Source organism: Piliocolobus tephrosceles, chromosome 5 (genome assembly GCF_002776525.5).
Source record: "Piliocolobus tephrosceles isolate RC106 chromosome 5, ASM277652v3, whole genome shotgun sequence".
Taxonomy (NCBI): domain Eukaryota; kingdom Metazoa; phylum Chordata; class Mammalia; order Primates; family Cercopithecidae; genus Piliocolobus; species Piliocolobus tephrosceles.
This window is the reverse complement of record NC_045438.1, coordinates 73368383-73392492: the sequence shown is the minus strand read 5'-3', so window position 1 is coordinate 73392492 and position 24110 is coordinate 73368383.

The window sequence follows — 24110 nt, the reverse complement described above, 5'->3', positions numbered from 1 at the left end:
CTCTTCAATAGCCTCCCACTATCTACAAGATCTGGCCCCAAATTCTATATATGGTACATAATATGCATGACACATTGTTCTCCGCTCCCTGCTTCTGTCTCTAGATTCACCTCTACCTAGTCATCCTGTGATAAGCCATATAGAATTATCATGAAAATAAACCCATCCTCCAGAATTTACCATTCAATAACTGTATGCAATGGAAATTTTCAAGGCAGATCTTCACTGGATTAATGGAGAGGACCTCTGTGTGCCTCAAGGTATTTTCAAGCAAAAGAAAAAAAGTTAAAAAAAAAAAAACCCTCAATCCAAACCTTCTAAATTTACTTTGAAAAAGCTTACCTAGTGTAATTCCACAGGAAAAAATCTTTCAAATGGAGTATTTTAAATATTTGAAATCTATATTTTATTATAAGTATTTGTTTTATGTATTTATAAATATTTGCTTCTAGTTAACAAGTATATCTTGTATTTTCCTTGCATTTGCTTCTGTGATTAACACTGGTATTTTTATAGTATGAACAGAACCGGAACTCTAATTTGTAAGATTGCATAAATAGGATAAAAAGAATTTGCCTAAACATGACTTGACTTCTAACTATTGTACAAGAACCAATTATGCTGTCAGAAGTGGCCTATACACAGGCTTAGAAATGAAAAGGGAACCAAGAGACTATTAAAAGAACTCCAAGAAAATACTTTGCACAACTCCATATTAATAAAATCTTAAAGAAATGAACAGTAGTCTAAGAAAATATAAATTACCAAAATTGGCCCTTGAAGAGGTAGAAAACCTAAATAAATCAATTTTCATGGAAAAAATAAAGTTGTCACAGAACTACTCCTCAAAAATGTGCAGGACCCAGATGGTTTTACAGATGAATTATTTCAAACTTTCCAGGAACAAATTGTTTCTATGCTATATAAACTGGTCCAGAACATAGATAAAGAAAGAAACTGTCTCTATTCTTTATATGAAGTCAGCATCCATCTAACAAAGAAAGCACAAACTTCAGAACAATTGCCCTTAAAAGAACTGACTCAAAACTCCTAAACAAAAGATATGCTTAATTACTTTAAATATTTTTAAATGTTAGAGAATGGCCTAGTAAATTAATTTCAGAAATGCAAGGTTAATTAGATAGTAGAAAATTTATTAATAGATCATAAGAGAAAAATTGTGTCATCATCCTGTGATACAAAAAGGACAGTTATTTTGATAAACTTGAACTAGGAAAATACACGCATATTCCACGTTTGCCATAACTATCATCTACTTTTTAAACGGGTATGAAGTGGTTAAACAATAAAACCCTGAGACTCCACAAAGCATCATAAACTCCAAACATTCCGTACAGTGGAGGAATTTGTTTTGGTCTAATTCTACCTATTCCTTTCTTTCAGAAATGGAGAATGGGTTGCAAAGTGCTTCCCACAGCACTGCCCTGGAGCAGAGAGGGTACAGATTACAGGGAGACAAGGTAGCGAGCAGCGAACACTGCACAGGTATAAAAACCCCACTCCTAGGAAAACAAGCAGCTATAGCAGGCATTTTGCTGAACATGTTGTTGGGGAGAAATATAGCTGATAGAGAAGCAAATACTGATGGAAAGGCTGCCCATGCTTGGGAACTGACAATAACAGCTCTGGTATGAAGAGGTGATCTGTAACACACAGACTATAGAGAACCTGAACAGTGTGGGATACAGAAAAAAAAATCAATAAGCCAGTTCAATACAAGAAGAGAAGTCAACCAGAACAGGACAGAAACCATTACCTTAGCTACACCTGGAACCACTCTGGGTATGCACTGGAGTTTTGAATATTTATTGATAGTTAAGTTCATTCTACGACCTGTAGGGTAAGGAAGGAGGAGTGTGCTTGTCATGTTACAAAAGTCCATGAAGACCTAAGGGCCTGCAGGATATTCAGCCACTTTTTACGGAGAGTCTACTAAACTGTGTTTTATCCCCTCTCGAAAGCTGGCATGAGATATGCCTCCAGCTTCAAGCAAAACAACTCTGCCACTTTAGCAACTGCAGATTGGAGAAGAGCTTGATATAGGAACCAAAGGCAACCTAATGGTCGAGCCAAAACCTGTTTAAATGGAGCATTCCTTCTTGACTGGTGGCAAATCCACACAATCATTTCTTATGAGAACAAAGATGTCCTGAGCAAGGGTGAGCTGCAGTTCTACTTATTGACAGAGCAAGCCCAGATTTGAAATATAAGGACATGCTTTTCGGTATAATTACTGTACACCTCCATAGGTGTATGCCTTCCCTCACACTGCCCTTTTTAGCATCTCCTGGTACTTTCTGTACCCATCCTTGCTCTTGGAGGAAAATAGGCACAATATCTACATGGATTCTCTTTAAAAAATAAAAAAGTCAAAGCAGAAGAAAGAACAATAATCCCTAGATAGTTGTGAGTGGCATGAGAATGTGTCATGTAAAGGTAGCATGGAATAAACAGATAAGTGGGAGAGTAGGATAATGGATGGTGAAAGTTCAGGATCAAAGAGAGAAAGAACAAGAGACAGAGAGACAGAGAGATAGATCTTGAATAAAAGACTGAGAAGCTCCTAGAAATTTCAGGCTAAACAGTAGAAGAGGAGGAGGATGATTTAAGATGAGTTCCTGTGTACTAAGTATCTCATCCTTCAAATTTTGAGACAGACTCAAATAAAGACCAGAATTCTTGTCTGGGCCACATATATCCAAATGCAACATGTATTTAAATGTTTATGGATGTTTCCATTAGGGTCTGAGAGCATTGAGCATTGGGATATAATAACCAAAGCACAATTCTAGTCCCAGTCTTCCTGCTCTAGACCTGGCTCTGACATCAATATATCTTGGGCAAGTTACTCAGTTCTCTGGCCTTCAGTTTATTCATTTGTAAAATGACCAGTCTCAGCTGGATGATCCGTGCAGAATTATAGTTCCTTACTACTATAAAATCCATATTACATTGATAGTAGAATACCTTTGTAATCCTGATATGAGGAGCTGGATTTACAAATAGGAAGTGCTCTGGCCAGATTTTATTATTTGAAGTAATGCATCATGGATATAGCCAGATATGGGCGATAATAAGATAGATACAAATATGGTTTTGTTGTACCCTCTTCTAACCAGTATTTCAAACTTAAATAAAAACGTAACTAATGAATGAAAAAATAGTGAATTTAATTTATATTACTTTGAAATGTATATTGTAGCCAATTTTAAGAGGTAGTATATAAAACATATATACATGCATACATATACACACATATGTCCTGAATTTGTTGCCTCAAAAACAGAACTCTAGGTAAGCATTCACACAGGTCTCCTCCAGTCACTCCAGAGGCACTGACTGCTCTCCACCTTCCACACATTTTGCCATTCCACACAGAAGGAGGGAGATAGATTCAAATGTGTACAGATTTTTAAAAAATAATTTTCCTTTCTGTAGTTCCTTTTATGAACACACGTTGGTAGAGTATTTTATTAATTATGCTGAGAATTATGCTACTTCAACTACTGCTAGGGTGGATTTCTATTGTTTTTGCCTAACACTCACTCGCCTTTTTCTAGTGACAACACTTGAACTTTCTTTTCTTTACATTTATTTAAAAAATTTTTTTTGAGACAGATTCTTGTTCTGTCACCCAGGCTGGAGTGCAGTGGCACCCTCATGGCTCACTAAAGCCTCAAACTCCCAGGCCCAAGTGATCCTCCCACTTCAGCCTCCCAAAGAGCTGGAACCACAGGTTTGTACCATCATGCCTGACTAATTTCTTTTATTATTATTATTATTATTATTATTATTATTATTATTATTATTAATTATTATTATTATTTTTTGTAGAGATGGGGTTTTCCTATGTTGTCCAGGTTGGTCTTGAATTCCTAGGCTCAAATGATCTTCCCCACTCAGCCTCCCAAAGTACTAGGATTACAGGCATGAGCCACCACACCTGGCCCACCTGCACTTTCTTTAGGGAAAATCCACTGAAGAAATTCAGATGGGCTGACCCCATCCCAATAGCTCTGGGTTGGCCACTTGAATTAGGATTGGCCCAGTAGAGCACCATGTCCCCCTGCCCAGTGACTGGTTCATCAGAGTCAGTGAGTGTTAGATGTAGGTCTCTTGAAGAAGTTATTGGGAAACAGATGCTGTTTTTTTCACTGGAATTCTTAAACAGGAGGATATAAACATTGAATTGGAAGTGACCACCATATGGAGACAGTCAGTCTGAGAATAAAGTCCAATGAGGAGCCTGGAGAATGAGATCCAATTAGGTCCCCCAACTTATCTGCAATATCTGATAGTCAATCAACTCTCCTTCCCGAGAGATCCTCTCTTCTTTGACTTCACATCATATGTATAGCCAAATATAGTTACAGTATTGGAGATATATAGTTTATAATGATATATAATAGTATACTACATGTATTATATATAACATAATATATATAATTGATATAATCTATTTTATTATTATATGTTATATATAATTTAATGATATATATTATATATAATTATATATTGATTATATGTAATAACATATACTATATCATTATATATATATTTAAACCTTGGATAGAGAATTATATATCATATGGCCTAAATTTAAGTATTCTCCAAGGTTTTTCATCAGGTTTTATTCTCACTGTATTCTCTTTTGGTAAGATCATCTTCCATTTAATTCAATGAACATTCACTGTGTTTCTGCTCTGCTAAGCATGAAAGTTAAAAAAAAACCCTACATAAGCAGTTACCCATATGGAGAAGCAATGGAAAGGTATTCCAGGCAGAGAGGAGAGTATGCACAAACACTAAGAGATGTGAAATACTGTGATACATGTGGGGAACCACGAAGACCCCAAAGTAGTTAGACCATAAGACTGGGTGGGAAATGACAGATTTCATCTGACAAGCTGATCATTTTAGCCTCTTTTCATCATAGAGGGTAGAGCAGTTTGTCCTTTTGGAAATAGATAATTATTCTGAATTTAGATTTGGTTTCCCTACCCACCTTCGACACCTGATGCCTTTGCCATAAACTCTTTTCATTGACTCATTGAATACATTATAACCCTCATTTCCTTCTACAAAACATTTTCTCCAACCAAGAAACTCACTTCATATTAATAGAGCTGATATAAGCCACTAGCACTGCCCCATTATCCTAAAGAGCCTGCCTGTATGGAACAGAGCATGGTCTATTGAGGACTTGGATATATCCCAGCTAGTTGTACTTTTGAGGATAATGCCCAAAGAAGATGTCACTTTCTAATGTTTTCACTCTTTGATCTCCTGACTCTCCCCTAAATTAGATGAAAATTATGACATTAAGCTAATAGATGATGAAAATAGTTTATAATGTAACAAACATAAATTTGACTGAAAAGATATTTGAAATCTAATTACGTGATTACTTTTGAAAAAATAATTTGTGGGTTTGCATGCATATGTATGTGTACCAAGAGTCAAAAAAACTAATATACTCATAATTATGGTTTATTACAGTAAGAAGATACAGATAAAGATCAACAAAGGGAAAAAAGACATAGGGCAAAGTTCAGGAAACACCAGGCACAAGCTTCTAGGTATCCCCTCCCAGTGGAGTTGCACAAAGACACACTAATTCTCCCAGCAACAATCGGTGACAACATATATGAAGTGCTGTCAAACAAGCAACTCAACTGAGTCTTGGGTTCCGCGTTTTTACTGGGGTCAGTCATTGTCTTAGTCTGTTCAGGCTGCTATCACAAAATGCCATAACCTGAGTGGCTTCTTGTCTTAGTCCATTTTGTGTTGTTATAACAGAATACCTGGGGCTGGGTAATTTATTTGAAAAAAAAAAATAGGTTTTTCTAGCTCATGATTGTGGTGGCTGGAAAGTTCAGGTGCCAGCCTCTGCTCAGCTTTTGGTGATGGCCATGTGCTGTATCAAGACGTCGTGGGTAAGCAGAAAGGCAAGTGGAATGTGCAAAGAGAGACAAAACAAGTCACTTCATAACAACTCATTCTTGAGAGAAGGAATCCAGTCCTGAGAGAGTGAGAACTCACTCACTTACTTCAAAGATTAACAGGCATTAATCTATTCCCATGACCCAAACACCTTCCACTAGGCTCTACCTCCCAACACTGCCACACTGGCAATTAAACTTCAGAATGACTTTTGGTGAGGACAAACCATAGCACTTTTAAACAACAGAAATTTATTTCTCACAGTTCAGGAGGCTGGGAAGGTCAAGATCAGGGCACTAGTAGATTCAGTATTTGGAGAAGGGCCATTTTCTGGTTTATAATATCTTCATAGACAGTACCTTCTCACTCTAACCTCAAAGGCAGAAAGGGGCAAGGGAGTGCTCTGGGGTTCCTTTTATATGAGGGCACTAATCCTATTCGTGAGGGTTCCACTGGCATGATCAAATCACCTCAAAAGGCCCCACCTCCAAATATATCACATTAGGAATTAAGTTTCCACATATAGATCATTTAGTCTATTGAAGTCTTGTAGGCATGCAGGGACATATGACTGATCTCAGGTATTCAGACCCCACCACCTGCCCAGAGCAAAAAACAGGTATAAGCACTAGTGAATTTTCAAAAGAGTAATTTGGGAGTGTCTGAACTCCTGAGCCACTCGTGGGGACCCAGCAAATGGTCTGTGGCTGTGGTGATCAAGGACAGGAACAGAGGTGGTGATGACGTGGAGGTGGAGAGGGAGCTGCTTGACCTAGCCCACTCTATTTCAAAAGAAAAGTTTATAAACTCTGATGATTGATTAATATAATACAGTGTATTAAGAAGTAAAAAACAAAAGTTAAAGATGACTCCTGTGTTTCAATTTTTAATTCCTGTCTAAAGTATCAAAGGCACATGATTGGAGTACCATGGGTAAATAATATTATTCATCCTAATAAGAAACTTCTCTTTGAATTTTTAGTGTATGATTAAATTATTTTCTTCCATTTGGCACAAGATTCTCATTATACTTAGAACAGTTGTCCCCATTGGGTAAAGAAGTTTTCTTACCCAGAATTAAGCTGATTGCCAAATTACCATTTGTGCTGACAACGTGTAAGTTGTCATAGCTTTTGTTTCTAAGTTACTCTTGCTCCCTGATGAATGATGATTTAGTTTGTGTAACTGTTTAACGCACCAAGTTTTAAAGCCTAGTTGTAATTTTTAGTTCAAGATGTTTGACCTTTTATCCACATTTAAATATCTGAAAAACACTTGGAAACCTCAGCTGAAAGATCAAACAAAATTCTGTCACCAAGGTTCCTGACCTTTCTTCATTTCTGAGAAAAGGAATTAAGACTTCAGGCTTTCTTAATACACATTTGAAACCAAGTTCATTGATTGAGGGCTTTCTGTTCTGCATTTGTCTCCTTGGCTGCAGCTAATGTCAGTGTGAAATCTGTGGCCCTCCATCTATTATTTTCTCTTTTTTTCTCCAACTTCTATAAAGTTCAAGTGACTTCCAGTGGAGTAAATGAGTGAAAAAAATACAAGTCCAGATTCTGTATAGGTCTGAGTATGTAAAATGGTCAGGATCTTAAATTAAAATGCTAAAATAACAATAATCCTAAAACTGACTACTAGACAGAGGGTTTACTTGAATCTCGAACCTCATTCTTGTTTTCATTTGGTAAAACTGAATATTTTCTATTTCTTCATGTATTCGCTGAATGATTGATTGTTGAGGCTTACTCTGTGCCAGGTACTCAGTATACCTCAGTGAACAAAACTCAGACTTTTCACTCATGAAACTTACACTAGGGTGGTGATATAAAATAAGCATGACAAATAAGTACATCTATGGTAGGTGAGGAGGTGATTGGTGCTCTGAGAAGAAGAAAATGTAGAGCAGGGTAGGAAGGAATAAAGAGAGTAGGGTGGGGTGGTTTTAAAGGTGCTGCTGTTTTAAAGGTGGAGATCAAGCCAACCTCCTAGAGGTGAGAAAGGAGAACAAACCTGAAGGATGTGAAGGAAATGCCAGAAAGAAAGAGCATTCCAGGCAGAGGGAACAGCAAGCGCAAAGACTCTACTGTGGGTCATTGCCTCGAATGTTCCAGAAACAGGAAGCCAGTGTGAGTGGAATGGAGCAGGCCAGGAGGATAGTGGAAGGAGAGGCAGTCAGGGCAGCACCATGGAGGGTCGGATCAGCAGGGCTTTGGGAGTCTTTGTAGGGACTCTGGCTCTACTCTTTGAATAGTCTGTTTTTATGTTTATGACTTTCTTTTGTTTGTTTATCAGAGGATGTAGGCTGTTGCAAGCATAGGCAATTACTAGGTACTCAGACATGCCTGTTGACAAACTCAAGACCCCATTTAACAGATTAAATAGAATCATACCTGTACATTGATGGGATAGTATCATCATTATTGATTTGCTGGTCATTCTCTCTCCAGATTGAATTTGTCCAGGATAGGAATGGAAACTTGGTTATCTCTGTATCACTAGTGCCTGATAGGACATAAACACAGTGCCTCATATTTTATCACTTTAGTTTTTGCTGTCTCATGTCATTCATATATTACATCACATGTGTTATTCTTTTCTTGTGGCGTATGTACTTCCTGAAGTCCAAGATTATCTACATTAGTGACAGTAGCTATTCAATCTTCTTTTTTTTTCATTGTCAGATGAATTTTCTCTACTTAAGCTTATATTTTCAGCATCCCTCCGAGCCATGCATGTCTGTTTCTACCTCTATGCCTTTGCACATTCCTCTTGCACTACATTTTGTACCTATTTTTTGGTGGCAAAATCCTCTCCCTTGCTAAGGTCTACCTCAAGGCTCATCCATCTCCAGTGATGTTTTTCCCAACATCACCTACCCTTTTTTGTGCATTTACTCAGTGCCTTCCATTTTATCACTTTAGTTTTTGCTGTCTTATGTCATTCCTTTATCATATCACACACATTATTCTTTTCTTGTGGAGTAAGTGCTTCCTGAAGTCCAAGATTATCTACATTAGTGATCATTTGCAAAGTGTTTATGTCCAAGCAGGCACTAATTTTACAGAGATAACTAAGTTTCCATTCCTATCCTGGAGAAATCCGATCTGGAGAGAGAATGACCGGCAAATCAGTAATGATGATACTATGCCATCTATGTACAGCCATGATTCTGATAGTGACAACACCCTGAACAGAGAGGAAAAAGGAACCAGTATATATTAAATGCCAGTTACTGAGGATATTCTCACATGTTACCTCATTTAATCCCTGCAGATAGAAGTTACAAACCTCATTTTAGAATATGAGGAAATTGAGGTCCAGAGAGGTAAAGTGGCTTGTCCATGATTGCTAAGATGGATATAATCAGTCCTGGGAAGTAAGTAGGTAGGCCTTTGATTTTTGCTTAGCTACACAATTCTTCCACTTTCCTATTATCCTTTACCAGTTCAAAGAACACAGCAACTAAGAAATATGTTTTATGTCATCCAAATAAAATAGCGATTTATTTCATTTGTCTTAATGTTGCCTTTCAAATATCAGAGGATATCTATGGTATAGATACATTTCTTTATTTTATAAACTTCAATCTTTTCTCTCTTCAGACATTGATATAAAAAAAGAAATCTAATTTTAGCCCTATTTTTCTCTTATAGTTTCTATTATCTGTTTGTTTAAAGATCAGTTGTGAAACAAAACTGTCAAGTTCAAATTCTAATTCTGCCTTTTATTCATTATAAGTAACTCAGTTTAGCGGTTTTAGGTCACTTCATTTGTAAAATAGAGATGCCAATATGAGGACTCTGCCAGAATTAATATTTTTAAACATCTGCTACTATGTAACTGAAAAATACCATTCTGGTGAACAGAATTACAGATTTCTTTGCAGGCATACAAAAGACTAGAGGATACATGCTTTAATTGATTAGGTGGTTTCTCAAGTAACTTATGGAAATAAATAAAGACCATTGGTAAGAGAACAAACAAAGGCTCTATATTCAGGACTTGCTATAACATGTCGAAGGAGTCAGCCACCATCACTTGCATTTTGGCAAAGATTCACAGGCAGGCAGAAGAATGGGAAAGCTTTATAGTTGAGAAAAACAATAACAACAACAACAAAATTTTAGGTATGCTCTGATTGAAGGTTGTTGGCATGGGGAAGCTGTAGGTAGACTAACTAAAAGTGGGATATCCCACGTGATTGGTAAAGGGTTCAAATTTGGCTTTCTCTGGTTGGTCCTAAGTTGGGAGCAAGAAGAAAACCTATAAAGCTGTCTGTTACTAATCAAATCCTTGCCATTTGGGGCCAATTGTTACAAAGGTTATTATTTGGCTTCCAGAATCAATTGCTAGAGATGGTGGTCTTACTTCCTACAAATCTGACTTACAGCAGACTGGCTTCCATGCTGGTTATTGCAGATAATGAGTTAGTTTCCTGGAGTGATTGCTGCACACTGTGGGCCAGAGTTCTATTTTTATGTACAACCTGGCTATTGCCTGTTTGTATATTCAGTCTCCCATTGTAGATCTATCAACAGTTGACTTAGCAGGTCTGTATGATATACAAAACTTTATGTGGCTAATGTATTGTTATTTTTAAATTTTGTTCTGTAATAACTGGAACTCAAGGTGCTATACATGAAACTATATAGAACTTCTGAAAAATGAAATAACTTTTAAAATTCTTTGTGACAAAAATCATAACCACCAACACAGGAAAGGTAACTCAGGTATGTGTAGAGAGAGTCATAAGACTCCTACCAACATTGTAGTGTTAGTAACTATTCTTTTGGCCACTTCACATGAAGGTGGCCAAAAACACAAGTGGAAATTTGTTCTTCACTGGATAATTCCTGACTAGTGATGCTTCTCTCCCCTATGCCCAGTTCTCATTGTTGGGGTGAGGTGAGGCTTTCTCCTGGCTCTAGGGAGTAGTCCCAGGCCTAAGTCAAGCAGTATATCATATTTCATGACCACAGTGGTTGGTTCAAATAAACTCATGACTTAACCTGGTCCAAAAAAGTAAATTTCAGGATTTTTAATGAGAATGCTGGAATTAACACTCTCACATTTTCCTGTTGGGCATGAGCCAGGAAGACTGTAACCCCAGGGACAGTCGGCAGCCATCTTGCATAAATGAAAAGAATGTAAGTCTGAGAATAAGATCAACATAACTAAAGCATAGTCCAGCACTAAAGAAAGAGGAATCAGAGAGCCACTGATGACATCATTTGAATCTGAGTATTTTCTATTTATAGCTTCGTAGTCTTTTCTTAATTATAAAATGAAACTTAGCAAAGCATAAAGACAATATAAAGTGGGCTAAAGTAGCAAAAATAATCTCAATGCTCATAATCCTATCATCCAAAGGTGACCAAGGTAACATTTCAGAGGGCAGAATTTAGATAGGCAGAGTCAATTGGATGAAGACACTCATAGCTGGAAAATGAAGGCTGTGTTTGGGGCATAAACCAAAAGAGTAACACCATGTCATACTTATCATCAATAGCAATAGACAGAAATTACCATGCAAGGTGAAACCATTTCTTCAGCAAAAGCCCTGTGACAAAGATGGTTATTTCTTTAAGGAGCAGCTTTAACCACAAACCAAAACACAGGGTTTGGTTTGACTATGGACAGTGTAAGAAAAATAGCTGGTCTAGTCCAAGTTCGACTAGACACATTCATACATGGAATCTCACTGTCAGTGAAAAACTGCAAAGTCGATAGCTGAAGCCAAAGCAAATGCCATTGATTTGAAACAGTATGCCCTCAGGAAGCTTTCCATCAAGAAATGTACTTCTCAGCCCATACGGAAAGTGAAATAGGTAGCCATGTATATAGTGTGATTTCAGGACTACAAGTTTTCATTTGATCAGAAAAGTGCTTTCACTTTGGACCTTTTATATTCCCTTCTGCTTAAGCCAAAATCTCCCAACCCAGAGAAATTTTAGTGAGTTAGAGAACAAAGCCTAGTGCGTTTTTTATATATATATCCTCTAAAAGAAATGAAATTTGACTGAGCCAGTGTTATATAAATGAGCCAGAGACAGGTCCTGTTTATTAGCCTAGAATGACTCCAATGTTACTTCCTCACAGTAGGCTGGAACCATTAGCCCAAAACCCACCAACAGCAAACCCAAATTCCCTCACATCCATTAAATATAGCCCAAATAAACATATTTTTAGCCATTCAGAGTCTACCTACTTATATACTCCATGAAACTGCACCCAACATCTGCTCGCCATAGATAAGACAAAGCCTGTAGCTATAAAAGATGCCAAAACTCTGTTGCCTTTCAGAGTTCTCTGACCTAGAAACACCCCACCTTGTTGCTGAGCAACATCACCTAGACATGGAAGCCCCCTCTCTGATTTTCCCTTCTCCCTTGTGAGTTTCCCTGCCCTATACCCCTTTTAGGTGGTGGCCTCTTGCTGCTGTTACTGGAAGGTCTCTCGCTAGAAGGGACTTCCCCTCTCATGCAGCCCTATCAAGGCACTACCCAGTAACTTTATTCTGTGTTACTACTTCTCATGATCCCATCTCTTTCTTGTTCAACCCCCAAATCTCTGAACTTACCAGAGCCAGCTGAGTCCAGACTTTCTTAATTCATTTGTGTCATCTTGTACAGAAGAAATATGTCCTCAAAACCTTGTTAATGAAATAAATTTCATTGTACATTAATATTAATATACTTCTCCTGCTTATCCAAGTTCTGAACTGACTGAGAGATAAAAGAGTCAAGGGGATAATGTTCAAATTTCCGATGGAACTACTGTAGACCATGGCATTCCTGTGGGCTTCCTAATGCTGCACCCAGAATTAGGCAAATTTACACACTCAGTGTCAGGGGGAGCTGAAGATCCAACCTTCCCACTCCAGGGGCAGATCAGAGCTCATGCTTTCTCCAGGCAGATGTACCCCAAAGTGACAGTCGGAGAAAAGGTTAGTCTTTTCCCAAGTGCACCATGCCCAGAAGCCACTGAGTGTTGGGGACAACATAGGCCGAGGGTTTCCTAATAGACAGCCCCCCACGCACATGGAAGGAAGCAGGAGCATTAGGAATAACTGTTATCCCCTAACAATTATATTCTCTTTTGTGATTACAACTTATCATAAAATGGAAATGTTTCTACGGACAAAGTTCAAATCCAAGATGATATGATTTTACTCAAGGACCACCAAACTTTTATGATCATATTTTAAAGGAGGGATGCTATTATTCCTTCTGATAAAATGCATATTTAAATACTCAAATTATATCAGTGAAGACTACTAAACGTATTTTTATGTTTTGAAAAATAATACACAAGCCAAAAAATACATCAGCTTAACTGAATGAAACACAATGGCCTGAAAAACCTTTCGTTTCCATGAAAATTTCATATCGTATTCTATGCTAGGAAAACAAACCACAGTTTTAGGTTTGTTTAGAACCTTTTCCAGTGATTGTAGTTACCTCTGGCTTTTGAAAATGAACAGTTCCATTGCAGTTCAGAGAACGAAGAGGCACCAAACTCCAGCAGTAGTGACAGCCTAAAATACAGCAACAAAGGAGAGGAGAGCATGTGTGGGAACACATCGCCCTAAGTGTCTCCCAGGCAAGTTGTCATATGATGTTTATCAAGTGACAACCTCAATTACAAATTCTATAAGCTCACATATCTGCCTGGCATGCTTCTGTATTACGAGGTATACTTGTAAATATCAACCAGGCTGAAATGAAGCCTATAAAACTTAAGTCACAGGAAACAAGAAGGGAAAAGTTTTGAGCACATGAGAACAAGGGGTTATGTAAGGGTGCTGTGGCTTTAACTGTAAGCTCTGAAACCCTGAGCATGTTGTGACACTGTTGTGACATTTAAGAAGAGTTACACCAGACAATTTAGATTTCACTGTGACATATGCTGTATAAATTCTTTAATGTTTAGCTTATCTTGCACTAAACAGCAGAAGAATACTTAGTAAGTGCAAGTAGGTCAACATCACTTTAATTTGCATTATCAGTTCAGAAGAACATTTTACACTATATGTGTTGTGATAAAACACTGTGTCATTTCTGTCACCCAATGCAGAGTATTTTTAGGTCTTTGCACATTATGTGTAGAGATATTTGGTATTGCCTTTAATGTAACTTGCCATCTGTGTTCTAGTTTCTAAGCATTGGCAGAAGCGAGCTAAAAGCATTGGCCAAACTTCAAGGGGTTAAGATTTTTGCTAACAAATATGGACTATTTGATATGAAAACCATCATTGTTTGATATGTCAAATAAAACATTTGTCAATCAAAAGTCTTTAAGCACTGGGCTATGTGACATTTACTCTTTTATAAACCAACAAAGTCCCTGGTGGCATGCCTTTTTTCCTCTCATTTAAATAGTGGTAGGAGAACAAATCATACTTCAGGGCAAGTTGATAACTGCCAGTCACGATTCCTGCCTTGTTTACTCTAATGAGGAGGGTAATAAATGCATCTGACCATTTCGGCTGGCATTTGCATAGATGAATGATTTGTCCAGTCAGTCGCTCTCCAGTGATTTGGGTCTTTTTGTCAGCACAAAGAGCACTCAGTCTCTCTGGAATTTACAGCAGCCAAGCTCTCATTAGCAAACATCCTTTACCATGAATGATTCAAATAATTACCACTGAAATAATAAACTGTTTCACAAAAACATTTTATTTGATGGCTCCAAACATCAACTTTTCTGAATTGTTGACATTCAAATAAGCCAGAGAGCTTCATTGTTAAGGAACAATGGCACTCTTGTTAAAGGGTGGGCATTGTTTTACCTCCAATAGACCTTTAAACTTGGCTGGCTATCAAATGCGTCCCTCAAACTGCCAGCCAACATTGTGGGTAATCAGAGGGCATGTACCAGATGGAGCAGTTAAAACTTTACATATTCAAACTCCAGGAAATATTCTTTAGATTTTCTTCTGAGGTTGCAAACCTAGAACTCCAGATTAATTAGCAGCTGCTACTTTGTATCTTTTTTGCACCTATTGGAGCCAAATAATATTAAATGTCCTCACTTATACTGAGCTATTCAAGTGTGAGTTCTTTGCTGTAATGGTATTCTATGTGTATAATTAAGTGTTATTTGATATAGTTTTAGAGTTCGAACAAATGAGCAAGCAACAATTATACCTTATTATGATCTTCTCTAGTGCATAGCCATAGGGTTGCTCTCAGTGCATTACCAAATTCACAGCACCAGCCAGGCAGCAGTTCCTGTTATCAACTTTTTTCACCCTCTGCGCCATGCATAATTTAGAGAGTTTTATTAATTTTGAAGTGGTTTAATGTATGCGCATGTTCTAAAGATCTAGGTAGATTGTATGACTAAGTTTAGCTTTCATAGAGCAATTGTTTATGCATGTAAATGTCTGAAAAATATTTTCCCTCAAATCTTAAAAAGCTATGGTTTCATTTAAATAGATTAACTGGCACATTGCACCTTCTTCCTTACCTGCAAGGAAAAATTCAGGAAGGGAACGAGTGGAATATACTTCTGTGCTTTGCAAATTTCCTCATTACTTTGCTTTCACTTTCAAATTTAGACATGTTATATATAGCAAGAATGGAAAACTGTCAACAATACTGAAATACCTTGATGTTCATATGAAATTACAACACGATACAGGAAAATGATGATTGTTGGTAAGCACAATTTTAAAATGTTAACTTTGCAGACTATCTTAAAGATATTAATAATACCAAGTAGATTATATAGGCCCAATAGGCTCATTCCCATAGAAGTCAAGAATGTCAAAATTACCCTTTAAGATGTGCCTGATGCAGACGGCCACTTAAAAGAGCAAGCAATTCCTGAAGCTTCCATTTCTATCTCACAAAGATAGATGCAAATTAGAAACAAAATTTGTCAAACTTAAAATAATTTACTTTCCTTTATTGGGACATTGTGTCCAAATTCTCAAGTTCCTCCTTTGCTACTAGCTCAGAGCCTTTTACTCCAAATGGTCGGTGGCTTTTTTGTTTTTTCTTCCGGATGCTGCCTGTCCTGGCTGGTAATCACAGGCAAGACTACAGAGGCCATTTTTCATTTCGCTATTTGGCTTGTCAAATCAAAGGTCAAGAGATGATGAAGAAACCCCAAAATAGCCCAGGATTGGCAGATTTTCCCCTAAGTTTTCTAAGAGAATACGGTGCTTATGAACGTGAGGGAATAAAGAACTGGCTATAGCCATAAATCATGCAGGCAAGAGCTTTCTAAGTTTTGCACGGTTTCACTGCCTAGTGCCCAGAGGCCCAGAAAAGAAAAGCGAGGCGTCCTACCATTAATAGTGCCATCCCCACGGTCTCAGGGCTGGGGGCATGTGAGGCCAGCTTTCTGACATCACCTCATCGTTCGTGATTGGAGACGTTGACAAAGAATAAGTACAGCCTTAACTCTTTAGCTGTGATCCTTTTCAGACATGACTTGATATACTAGGAATATAGAATCACAGAATATCAGTGCCAAAAGCGACATCAGGATCACACTAAGCAGCAGAACTTGTACTCAAATTGGGTCTCTTGACAGCTCAGGCAGAGGTCACTCTCTTAGTTAGACCATCGTGATATGCCCCAAAGGCCCAAACATTATTTGTGATTACCTTTTTCGTTACGAGTTTACCCAGACAGGCATATGCTCTATACATGTACCGACTTTCTTTTGTCTTAATAAAAATGATGACACACTGTGTCATCATCTGACAAAAGTAACTCTTGGCCAACAGGCCTTTTCATGGCAATGTCACTCTAGGTGCGTGGACAAGAATCACACATGGTAGTGTTGTTAGTTCTTCCCCAAAGTCCTTCAGGTTTAAAGCAGAGGTTTTGTTTGTCTAACAAATATTCCAGAAACTGCTACTATCAAGTTGCTAAGATGTTTTTAACCCCAGATCTTCAACTCATGTAGAAAAAGTATTGTCTTCAGTTCCATTTGGAGGGGAGAGGAGACAGACCAGTAGTTCCTTGTGAAACAGTTAATGCAGTCTCTTGAGTTGTCTCAGAATATTGATGTGTTTGATGTTGTGGTTTGGTTGTAAGATTTAGGCATATATTTTGTCTTTAATAAGCACTTTGATAATATTGAATTTTGCATTAAGCTGTGTTATGGGGCTGAATTGTGTCCCCCAAAATTCATATGTTAAATCCCCAGTATTTATTCACTGGAGTACAAATGCAGAATGTGACTGTATTTGGAGACAGAACCTTTAAAGAGATGATTATGTTAAAGTGAGGCTGTTAAAATGGGCTTTAATCCAATCTGTCTGGTGTCCTTATGAGAATAAGAAATTCAAACACAAAAGGAGAGATATCAGGGATATGAGTGTACAGATTAAAAAAACCACGTGAAGAGGCAGCAAGAGGGGAGGTAGGTATCTGTAAGCCTGGGAGAGAGGTCTCAGGGGAAACCAACCATGCTGACAACCTAATCTTAGACTTCTATCCTCCAGGATGCTGAGAAAATCAATTTCAGTTGTTTAAGCCATCCAGCCTTTTGTTATGGCAGCCCTAGCAAACTAATACAAGCTTCTTAAATGTATAACTTTCTCTAACCTCTGAAATAACCCTTGTTGGGTTCTCTACCTGAAATGTGCTTTCTCTCCCTCTTCCTCTCCCTTTGCCTGGCTAGCTCCTACTCATCGTTCACATCTCAGTTTAGACAGTGCCTCCTCCAGGAAGACTCCCTCCACTACATAGCCTAAGCCCAGTACCCTTCCTATGACAAGAGCTTGTCATAACACTTATATGGTGCTAAGCAGGAAACCTGAATTTACACTCTTGTAAGCAGCAGCCAAGCATAATAGGTTTGGCATTTGACCTTGCTTTGCCCCATTTCAATGGAAAAAATGCAATGTTACAACTCTGTGACATTGTCAGCTTGCTCCTCCGTAAGGAAAGCAAAAAAATTCCAAGTACATGTGTGCTGCACTAGCTTTGGTAAAGTTTTTTTTTTTAGTTAGAATTGGTTAAAAGAAAAAAAAAAGAGTATAAACCAAAGAGAGTTAGGGTAGGCAAGAGAAGTTTCAACCAAAATGTTGGCATAATGTAAACCTGCAAGTGGGAACAATATAAATGAGGGAAATTTGGGGAAGTTTTCAGTTAGAATACATACACAATGGAAAATCACCAACTTTAGAAATAATAAATAGTAATATGAAAGAAGAATTATTGAAGTCCTGGACTTACACACTTAACCTTGCAAGATTCCATGCCATACTGACTGTTGATCTACTAGAGGCACATATATATATACACACACACACACATATATATATATACACACAGAAACACATACATACACAGAGACATGTGCTCACTCACATATCCATGTAAACATGTACATGTACATGTACATACACGTGCACACACAGCTGAGGGAAAGGCTAACTGGACACTCCCAAGAAGGAGCTGTTGCTCATCAACATTTTATCTAGTAATATGTATTTGTTTTGTTCTGCCTTGATTAGCTGCTTTGAGGCTACTTTTTCATATCCAATCTGTTGTGGAAAATCTCCCAATTGGGCAGCACTTAAATAAAGCAAGAAATTCTTCTACTAGAACTACGTCTCTACCCTAGAGTTCCTGGTGCGTAGTAACTGATTCTGCTGCATTCACAGTGCCTATTGGCATGGAACTCTGAACTTAGAAAACATTCAATAAATACTGTCTTTGAAGTGAAATGAACTAAATGAAGGAGAAAAAAAGAGTACAATCAAGAGAGAGAGGAAGACAAGAGCACGCTTTCTTGTTTTTGTTCATTCTTCTACTGCTTGCTTTAAACCCAACAGGTTCTAGTATTTACATTCATTCCCTTAGTACTTGATCTTCTCCTAAATGACCATGTTTATAGTATTTCTTTTTCATTTGGAAAGATATGGGTTTGAACACAACTTTTCAGAGTTTGAACGGCAAAGTCTGCCTTTTCTAGCTTACTAAATAAATTTACAACTACATCCGTTCTGATAACTTCTGTTTGACTCTAAATAGTCATCATGAAATAATTATAGATGCTTTCTTCTGTTATGTGAAATAATTGCCTGTCCCACCCCCACCCCCGAACTTATTCACTAAGCTCTAATCATCACAAAAAATTTATTTATGCAAGGAAATAGCAAGTTATTCACTCAGCTCATTTTATTCACCATTGTCTTCTGATTTCTTCACACTACTTAATTTAGCACGTCAAGGTGAAACGATTAGTTTATCTCACCTTGACACAGCTATAGTCCACTGACAAAACACGTTTGTGACATTATTGTTGGATACTTTCTCTCTAGTAATAGCTATCTCCTGAATTACCATTGGTTGGTATTTCCAAGTCAGAATAAGTATGTGACCAGCAGGTAAATCTGGCTAATAATAAATCAGAACAAATAAAGGCAAATGCATCCCCTTAGGACCACTATGCATGATAAGGCATTGTTTCAGATCAACATCTGCTTTTACTCTTCATGATGATAAGAAAAGCCCAATTAACACCCACAGTTTAAAAAGATGCAACTTTTTATTTATCTAAGACTCTACTGCTAAAAACCTTGCCAGATTTACAATTCTAAAGACAACAGCTTTTTGTAAATGTGTTTTATTTGCAGTTATAGTATCTATAGTTAAATCAGTTCATTAAAAATAGAGTTGTAAACTATCTCCCAAGCTGCCATATTTGAGGGTTTAAAACAACAAAAAAAATTGATTTAGATTATATTCTTACACTGCATTTAAGTAGAACTGTGAAGTCATCTAGTATATAAAACAATGTCCTTAGATAGGAAATCATTGTTAATTAAGATGGAGGTTAGGACCATATAATTTTATATTACACAACTAGTCACTCAACTCACTGTCCCTAAAGCACTTTACCGTGGTGGGATTCACTACACTTAGCTTTTAAAGAGTTGTTACCTGTCTGGGTCTCAGGGCAAATGAGCAACAGTATATAGTCAATGAAAAAACTGACACCTTCTTAACACCAGAAATAACTACATAACACGCTAGCTGCAAAACCTTCCGTCTGGGTGATAGCAGGCTCTATTTTGCCTTTTGAATTATATTATTTCTTACAGCCCTATTGGCTTCATTCTTTTCACAAGAAAGCTAAGGAACTTTTTTCTTTTAATAAAAGCTGAAAAGATCCTAGATTTTCCCAGAGGCTGTGTTATGTGTGAGGGTGCCCAGGCAGGGGCAGGAGCGCTGGACTGAGAGCTGGGACATCTGGATCCCACTTTGCTAATTGTGATTGGAGTTTGCCTCTTAATCGCTCTCTACCTTTATGTCTTCATTGTTAAAACAGGAATACTAATAGACGCCCTGCCTGCATAGTTGTTATGAAGATCAAATGAATTAATAAATGGGAGAGTGCTTTGGAAAAGTTAAAAGTGCCACTCAAGCGTTAGTTATTCCTATTTGGCTTTCATATTCTTCGGAAGCCTCATTTATAATAAGGCTTTCCTGGAAAAGTAGCTGTTTCTTGAAATCCCATGAAAGCTTTGTCTTTGTATTATCTCTTATGGGTTCCTTCGGAAGTTCAGCAAGTTTCTCTGTTCCCTACTGTGCTGTGCATACATTGCCCAGAGCGATTCCAGGGCCAGCCCTGAAATGGGCAGCCTGCTCTACACATGGTCTGCTCAGTGAGGGCTGGTGCTATGGTGTTGAAATTAAAAACACATATGCTGTTTATAGTGTTTTTCTGATACATTTTCAATAGATAATTTTGAATTGACAGATGCACAAAGAAAGAAAAAAATGTAAACTATCCTTAATCCTACTACCCAAACACAAACATTGTTAACATTTTGATATACCTCATGTATATCCTTCTGGCTTCTTTCCCATGTATATAGAGCATACACTGTTTATTTGACAATATATGTGTTATTATGAACTGAATGTTTATGTACTTTCCCCAGATTCAAATGTTGAAGCCCTAAGACCCAGTGTATTTGGAGATAGGGCCTGTGGAAGGTAGTTAATATTCAATGAGGTCAAAAGGGCAGGGCCCTAACCTGATAGGACTAATGTTTCCATAAGAAGAGATACCAGAGAACTCCCCACCACATCCCCTCCCAAGCCATGTGAGGTCACAGCAAGAAGGCAGCCATCTGCTAGCCAGGCAGACAGCCCTCACCAGGAACCAGATCAGCTGACACTTTGATCTTGGAATTCCAGCCTCCAGAACTACCAGAAATAAATTTCTGTTGTTTAAGCCACCCAATCGATGGTATTTGTTATGCCAGCCCAGCCCAAGCAGACTAATGCACACATATTAATACACTTCCACATCATTTAGGTATTTTTAATTAATACATTGGGAACATTTCTCCATGCATTGACAATTCTACAGTGTGATTTGAATGACTTTAAAATATAGCAAAATATGGATACAACCTAATTTTTTTTTAATAATTCTCTACTATTGGACATTTAGATGATTATAATTTTGGGCTATTTTAGTAATGCTGTGGTAAGCATCCTTGGATATTTATCTCTTTGTATAGCTTTCATTCCTCAAAGTAGAAGTGTGGGATTAAAAGAATGAATACTTTTAGAGCTTTTTATATTTATTAAAATGTCCTCCAGAAAGACTGTATGACTTCACACTCCTACCAATAGCTATTTGAGGTTGCCTATTTTCAAGAACTCTCACCAACAACAGGCACTATCAGTGTAAATGATATCTATCAGTTTGAAGGCAAAAAGGTATCTCATTGCTATATTAATTTGTATTTTTAATTACTAAGCTATTGAATTATTCATATATGTTTGTTTGGGATTTATTCTGTACAGATTGAAAGGAAAGAATCTCCCTCTTAACATATTATTACAATTACAATTTTATTAATAAAATTTTAATTTTCTAATATGTTAGATACTTACTTTGTTTTATGAGACACACCAAATGTAATCACCAATCCTGTGATTTTCAACAACACACTGACATAACCTCTCTCCTTTGCCTTTCATAATTCTGAGAAAACCCAAGAAATATAAAAATTTTTAATGTTTTATGGAAGCCAGAATTTAAAAATTTAAAAATTTAAAAATAAGTAAGTTTAATTTTATTACCTGAGTGCTGTTTTCTCTAGCCTTAATTGTCTGTTACTCTTCATCATGGCACACAATAGATGAAAAATAAATATTTGTAACATGACTGATTGGATTAATAGGGGAATCATCTACTGTTTTCTCATTTCAAGTAGAAACAAATAACAGCCAACTCTATTCTAAGCCACTTTAAATTAATGACTATCATCCCCTCCATATCTATCCCTCAAGTAATCCTCCTTTACATTCTCCTCTGTAATGTTAAACTTGACTTTTTTCCTCCAAGATCTCCTGAAAGATCACATTACTAACAAACAATGAGTGGCTAAAGTTCCAGGGATTGTTCTTCCAATTCTCTAACTCAATGACCAAGTCTTTGGCTCAGTTTCAAGTAACAAGGGGGAAAATTAGGGAAAGAGCGTATGGTTCACGATTTCTCCAAGTCAGGTGGAGAACAAGTGCCATGTAAAGCTCTCTATTTATTCTTTTGTTTAATCAGCAATTGATATAGAAAATTTGCCATAAATTGGCTTTGGAAAATTCATTATTTTTCAGCATATTACCCCAGGAGGCTTTTTGATCTTCATTTTCTTTGACTGTGACTAACCTTGATCTACCCTTCACTTTTGTCCATTCCCAGTGAAAATATATTTTTATAAAATTAGCATCTATTTTTTGGTCATTTGTAAAGAAGCAAGTACCGAGAGATCTGTCATAACATTTTTGAAACAGTTAAAAAAGAGTTAAAAGAAATTTCCTTCAAAAAGACCAGTACAAAAGTACTCCTACATGTACTAGGCTTTCAGATGCCTCAAATATTTTCATGAATGAAAGCCCTTTTGGTTATTTTCATTATAGAAGAAATTCTTTTATGGAAAATTCAAACTAACAAAGGAAGCTCAGATTGCAGTTCTAACATTTTTTAGCAGAGTTGACCAAACATGAGTCCTAAATTGACGTATTATGAAACACAATAAATAAGGTTTCAAAGGCTGGCTTAACACTGCAAAGCTTTTTTGAAACAGACCTCTCCTTTATGTATCTATCTTTCTGGGAGTTCATGGATCATGAGAGGATATGGAATTTGGAGGCCTCTGGTTATTCTTACATAGTCACAGCTATTGGGGAGCTGAGCAGTGAGAGTCAGTCACTTCCCATAGAATCATCTGCAGTAAATTGTCCTCATTGCCAGCTTGGAAGTGGAAGAGGCTTTATATTGCCTGACCTGGCAGAGTTATTAAAAGACTACAATGGCATTGTGAAAGGTTAATTGCTAATAGATAAACAGTTCAACTCAAACAATTTCTGTTGAATTCTTACTTTGTCCAAGGCACAAAGATGGTAGTGTTGACAGCTGTAGCATGGGCGGGCGTGATGGTGATGGAAGTTGAGGTGGTGGTATGTGTGCATCTGTGAAGGGGACCGAGTTACAAAAAGGAATGACCTAGTCCCTGACCTCAAGTATGGTCAGTGCTCTAATGAAGGCATGCCCAAAGGCTGTGGGAGCAAAGGGGCAGGAGATGTCTATTCTAAAAGATGAGGAAGAGGCATGGATTACCCAGGGGTTCAATGGTTCTCGTTTCAGGGTACAAGAGATCAAATTAAACTCAGTGGAGTGGATCAAGAGGCAGAGGACAGTTTTAGAAAGAAAGAGGTCTTGTAGGTAGCCAAAGGAGTACAGCTAAGACAGATTAAGAATTAGTCAAGGAGAGAGACAGACAGACAGAAGAAGAACAAGAATCTGGGCCAGTCCAAGACATTCATGTAGGTAGATTATTATACCTTAGAACCTGAAAGGAGTTACGTCTAAACTCCTGGAGAATGTTTGCTCTAAACTAGAATGTTTGGAGAATGTTTGCTCTAAACTAGAGTGTGAGCTCCATGGGGGTAGCCAATTTTTCTGTTTTCTTTATTGCCCCCATCCCCCCAAAAGAACCTGGCACTAGTAAGCCACAAAAGTATCAGTAGAAAGAATATACGAACATATGGGATGGAAGACTTCTAGAGCCAGAAGGGAAGCCTGTGTTTCAGAAGCTGGGGTTTGAGGAAATGCCTCCCCTCCTCCCCTCAATATGTCAGGTGGTAGCA